Source organism: Staurois parvus, unplaced genomic scaffold (genome assembly GCF_062004578.1).
Source record: "Staurois parvus isolate SC_StPar_1 unplaced genomic scaffold, SC_StPar_1.0 ptg000064l, whole genome shotgun sequence".
Lineage (NCBI taxonomy): Eukaryota > Metazoa > Chordata > Amphibia > Anura > Ranidae > Staurois > Staurois parvus.
This window is the reverse complement of record NW_028317860.1, coordinates 5401586-5407721: the sequence shown is the minus strand read 5'-3', so window position 1 is coordinate 5407721 and position 6136 is coordinate 5401586. Positions and strand designations below refer to the sequence as shown.

Below are 6136 nucleotides of genomic sequence, written 5' to 3'. Positions count from 1 at the left end.
CCCCTGCTGGTGCTCCTGGCCCTTCCCCCTTGCCAAGTGTCTCCAGAGCAAGCAGCTTGCTATGGGGGTTCCTAATCACATGATGTCTGTGACAGGCTACTACATTCTGATCACTGTAGTAACCAGTCAGAGGCTATCACATCTATCATGTGATTAGGAACCCCCACAGCAAGCTGCTTGCTCTGGAGACACTTGACAGGAGCCCATCCCTGTGTTGTTTCTCCTCTTGACTGGAGAAAAATATACATTGAATTACATACAAGATCCATACCATAATACACTGTATTTTGTTCTCCTTTCTGGATTGTAAAAAATAAAAATACAAAAAATAAAAATAGAACAGCTAGATCAGGGTTAGGGTACAAATTGTCAGAAACAAAAGTCAGGGTCAGGGTGTTATAGGTAGGATTTAAAAAGTCAGTGTCAGTTAGCCTCAGTTCACACTATGGACTACATGTGAATCATACAGGAACCACATCACATTTCTATGCAATTCAGTGTGGTGTGATTTGAACCCATTTATTTTGATTGGGCTCAAATTGCCCCACATCAAACCAAAGAAGTTAGTCCATTTTGCTGAAATTTAATTGCAGCAACTCAAAATGGCACTGAGTAGTTTGTATGGTCCCCATGTACTTGTATGCATGCCTGACAACATCAGGGCATGCTTCTAATGAGACCACAGATGGTGTCCTGGGGTATTTCCTCCCAGATCTGGACCAGGGCATCACTGAGCTCCTGTACAGTCTGAGGTGCAACCTGGCAGCATCGGATGGACCAAAACATGATATCCCAGAGGTGTTCTATTGCATTTAGGTCAGGCGAGCGTAAGGGCCATTCAATGGTATCAATTCCTTCATCCTCCAGGAACTGCCTGCATACTCTCGCCACATGAGGCCAGACATTGTCGTGCACCAGGAGGAACCCAGGACCCACTGCACCAGTGTAGGGTCTGACAATGGGTCCAAGGATTTCATCCAGATACCTAATGGCAGTCAGGGTGCTATTGTCTAGCCTGTAGAGGTCTGGGTGTCTCTCCATGGATATGTCTCCCCAGACCATCACTGACCCACCAGTGATAACATTCTCCACACCCTTTCACATCTGTCACAGGGTGAACCTGCTCTCATCTGTGAAGAGCCCAAGCGCCAGTGGCGGACCTGCCAATTCTGGTGTTAAATGGCAAATGCCAATCGAGCTCTAAGGTGCTGGGCAGTGAGCACAGCGCCCACTAGAGGACGTTGGGCCCACAGGCCACCTCTATGAAGTATGTTTCTAATTGTTTGCTCAGAGACATTCACACCAATAGCCTGCTGGAAGTCATTTTGTAGGGCTCTGGCAATGCTCATCCTGTTCTTCCTTGCACCTAGGAGCAGATACTTAAGGACCTTCTACAGCCCTGTCCAGCTCTTCTAGAGTAACTGCATGTCTCCTGGAATCTCCTCCATGCTCCTGAGACTGTGCTGGGAGACTCAGCAAACCTTCTGGCAATGGCATGTATTGGGATGCCATCATGGAAGAGTTGGACTGCCTGTGCAACCTCTGTAGGGTCCAGGTATCACCTCATGCTACCAGTGGTGACACTGACCCTAGGCAAATGCAAATCTAATGAAAAGCAGTCAGAAACGATGAGTAGAGGAAAATGTGTCAGTGTACCTGTAAAACCATTCTTGTTTTGGGTATCGTCTCATTTTTGCCCATCTAGTGCACCTGTTTGTTAATTTCATTAACACCAAAGCAGCTGAAACTGATTAACAACCCCCTCTGCTACTTAACTGACCAGATCAATATCCCAGGAGTTTAGTTGACTTGATGCTATACTCTGATGAAAAAGTGTTCCTTTCATTTTTTGAGTAGTGTATAAACAAAGAGGAGATCTACATTAGCATTTCTCACCAAATAAAAGCCCAAATTGTCCTGAAACAAAGTATAATCCACCTAGATACACAAAGTATTTGTGATGATATGTACAGTTTTACTAACATGTCACAGTTAAAAATTGGGTTCTCCATGAAGTGGTTAAACACAAAATGAAAAGAAAAACTGTATTTCGTTTGTAAATACAGGAAAAAGTGTGAAATAAAATGTATCCATAAAACAGATTATTTTTGCAAATAGTATCATAGTTATCTTAGAGTATAAAACCAAGCATTATTTTTGGTTTTGGATAGAGTGGAGATGGATTAGAACACCTGCTAGGTTTTTATTTCTGTCTGTGTCCCTGTTAGGAAGAATGACCCTCTCTTTTTGTCCTGGTGACCTCTAGCACTGAAAGTCAAGGAACATCCTACATTTTGGGTTGTCACCTGGACATGTGCACATGGGGAATCTTCCACTGTGGATAGTAGTCCTGGTGACACTGGTGACAACCAAGGGCTTCCCCTTCACTTACGATATGGGACAGGAAGTGAAGGGGAATTTCCCAAATAGGATACAGATGGCAAAAAAACAACCTGACGGGTTTTAACCCTCCCTTACTTTATACAAAATGAAGAAAATTTGCCTTTAGTTCTACTTTAGGCCTCTTTCACATGAACGTTCTGATTGGGTCCGCCTGTCCATTCTTCAGGTAGACTTGATCGGAAACTCCATTCTCTTCTATAGAGCTGCGGGTCTAAACGGACATGTGTCCCACCTACATCCAATCCGATCCGCTAAAAACAGACAGATGGGGATCTGTTCCTCTTATGTCCAGCGGATCGGATCAGATTATTATTATTATATAGGATTTGTATAGTGCCAACAGTTTACGCAGCACTTTACAATACAAGGGCAGACAGTACGATTACAATACAAATGAATACAGGAGGAATCAGAGGGCCCTGCTTCTTAGAGCTTACAATCTAAGAGGGAGGATGGCAGTTGGGTGTAAATGGACAGCCGGTCTGTTTACATCCGACTGCCCATAGAGGAGAGCTGGCTGTGTGCTTATCCGCTCTGCATTATCGCAGTCAGTCAGTTCCATTCCAGTCCATTATTGCAGTCAGTCAGTTCCATTCCAGTCCATTATCGCAGTCAGTTCCATTCCAGTCCATTATCGCAGCCAGTCAGTTCCATTCCAGTCCATTATCGCAGCCAGTCAGTTCCATACCAGTCCATTATCGCAGCCAGTCAGTTCCATTCCAGTCCATTATCGCAGCCAGTCAGTTCCATTCCAGTCCATTATCGCAGCCAGTCAGTTCCATACCAGTCCATTATCGCAGCCAGTCAGTTCCATTCCAGTCCATTATCGCAGCCAGTCAGTTCCATTCCAGTCCATTATCGCAGCCAGTCAGTTCCATTCCAGTCCATTATCGCAGCCAGTCAGTTCCATACCAGTCCATTATCGCAGTCAGTCAGTTCCATTCCAGTCCATTATCGCAGCCAGTCAGTTCCATTCCAGTCCATTATCGCAGCCAGTCAGTTCCATAGCAGTCCATTATCGCAGCCAGTCAGTCAGTTCCATTCCAGTCCATTATCGCAGCCAGTCAGTCAGTTCCATTCCAGTCCATTATCGCAGTCAGTCAGTTCCATACCAGTCCATTATCGCAGCCAGTCAGTTCCATTCCAGTCCATTATCGCAGCCAGTCAGTTCCATTCCAGTCCATTATCGCAGTCAGTCAGTTCAATTCCAGTCCATTATCGCAGCCAGTCAGTTCCATTCCAGTCCATTATCGCAGTCAGTCAGTTCCATTCCAGTCCATTATCGCAGTCAGTCAGTCAGTTCCATTCCAGTCCATTATCGCAGTCAGTCAGTTCCATAACAGTCCATTATTGCAGCCAGTCAGTCAGTTCCATTCCAGTCCATTATCGCAGTCAGTCAGTTCCATTCCAGTCCATTATCGCAGTCAGTCAGTTCCATACCAGTCCATTATCGCAGCCAGTCAGTTCCATTCCAGTCCATTATCGCAGCCAGTCAGTTCCATTCCAGTCCATTATCGCAGCCAGTCAGTTCCATTCCAGTCCATTATCGCAGCCAGTCAGTTCCATTCCAGTCCATTATCGCAGCCAGTCAGTTCCATTCCAGTCCATTATCGCAGCCAGTCAGTTCCATTCCAGTCCATTATCGCAGCCAGTCAGTTCCATTCCAGTCCATTATCGCAGTCAGTCAGTTCCATTCCAGTCTATTATCGCAGTCAGTCAGTTCCATTTCAGTCTAATGCAATTCTTAGGTTTGAAAAATTAAGGGAATTTTGCATTATTTATTTTGCCGCGTCCAAAAACATTGAATAGTTTTGATATGTAAATAACAAATCCACCCGAAATATTGAAACCGAAAACGAATATGTAGCAATTTTTCTAAAAAATTGCTACCTGTTTTTAATCTACCCGGACCAACGAATATACGAAATGATTGCCGGAGATATGAAACGAATTCCGAAAAACGAATTAGTTCAACCTTAACGAACATGACTAAATGAAATTCTTCAGTGAACAAAACAAAACTAGCGCACGTCTAGACACCATAAGCATTGCGCACATTTGCAAACACGAGGGAGAACCATGTTTCTACCTGCCTGTGCACTGCGTTGAGATGTGAGTGGGGCCTTATAGTGGACTTTTAAAGCAATAATGTGATCAGGAAAAGGTCTGTGTGACGGTGTAGTGCAGAGTAACACCTTTGTATTGCATTGATTATAGAGGCCTACACATCTGCCCCAATACAGTGACCACTGTGGCTGCAAATGAGGGACAAATAAAAAATATGATTTTATTACTGAATACACAAGTCTATAGCAGAGATATAAGCACTGCTCTGCCCAGAAGGGGAAATGGTTAATAAATCCCCCCTCTCTCCCTCCCCCCAATGTCTTTCTGCCTCTGTGTAGAACGGCCAGTGTCAGTGCGGAAGTCTCTCCTGCCTGTGTTCATCCGAGCAGCAGAGGGCGCCGCTGCGCAGCATACAGCCGCTCTGTCTAACTGTGTGCCTCTCCTCGCTGACAGCTGTAGTAAGTGCCCGGCGAATCCAGAACTTTCCCGGCTGCAGGTGGGGATCCGCTCTGACGGTGCACGGTGAGTACAGGCGCGGTTCTCCCTCCACAGGGCTCCGTGCAGTACACTGACTGTCCTAAGAAGTCCATTACACTGCGCTTTTGTGGTCACCGATCATAACCTATGGAGTGGGGGGAGCCTCCTCCTCATAGTAGGCTGTTCTGGGCCCCAGAGCTGTCAGTGTGGCCCCTGTATATGGGGGAGGGTGGACTGCAGAGCACTGCCAGTGTACAGACTGTGCCCAGGATGGCTTCACCCAGAACTGCTGTAGGGTTTGATGGAGTAAGTAAAGAGCAGGACATCTGTCAAGGTGTATTACAGTCTGTGTCCTCCTGAGGGAGATGTCACCTCTCTTCCTGGCCAGTGACCCCAGGATAGGAAAAGAGAGGTGTGGGGTCACTGGACTGGAATATAGAAAAAAAGCAAGAAAATTGCACCATTAATGCAGAGTTCTTTTCAGATACGCGCACAGCAAGCAAATCCAGCTTTGTTCAGTTGCATTCCACCACACACTGCATCCTGAGCCTCCATCTTCCTTTTGTTAGGAGAGCCGGATGTCCTTTGTGATTTCTTACAACAACAACAAAATCTGCTTTTTAAATACGGGTTGGACAAAAAAATGGAAACACAATTTGCAGGTGTGAAAGTGACAACATGTTTCCTGTTGAAAGCGGAAGTGATGTTACATTCTTTTGCTTCTGCTGTGTGATGAGACACCTAGCTAACAGGTGGGAGGCCTCACTTTAGTTATTCATTGCATGTACTGCTAGTAATACGGAGTCATGTCTGAGCTTCAAGGAGGGCAAATTATTGGTGCCCGCTTAGTTGGTTCTCTGTGACTGAAGTTGTCAATTTATTTGCTGTGTCACAAGGTATAGTGTCAAATGTTATGATGACATATATACAGTTTCTGGGAAAACGTCTTCTGATAACATGGTCAGCTGACCAAAGAAGACTAGTAATACAGAGTCGTGTCTTCACGGGACTGAGACTGAGCTCTGTAGTCACTTTTGCAGCAGTTGTTTTCTCATTCTGGGTCACAGTCCTACGTAGTGTCCTTTTTGTCTCTTTCAATCAGGTGACCATGTCGCCTGCGCTTATCAGATGACGTTTTCTCAAACTGTATATGCCGTCATAACCTTTGATACTGTACCTCACGACACGG

At 45.4% G+C, this 6136-nt stretch overlaps 1 protein-coding gene across 1 annotated transcript in view; it reads left to right on the top strand.

The window, feature by feature from the left end:
- The first annotated feature begins 4874 nt into the window (after nucleotides 1-4874).
- SUGT1 (SGT1 assembly cochaperone of MIS12 kinetochore complex) overlaps nucleotides 4875-6136 on the top strand; it is a 202686-nt gene continuing 201424 nt past the window's right edge. The window contains exon 1 of the mRNA XM_089668800.1: nucleotides 4875-4992. The gene's annotated coding sequence lies outside the window, so the exon portion shown is untranslated. The remainder of the gene's footprint in view (nucleotides 4993-6136) is intronic.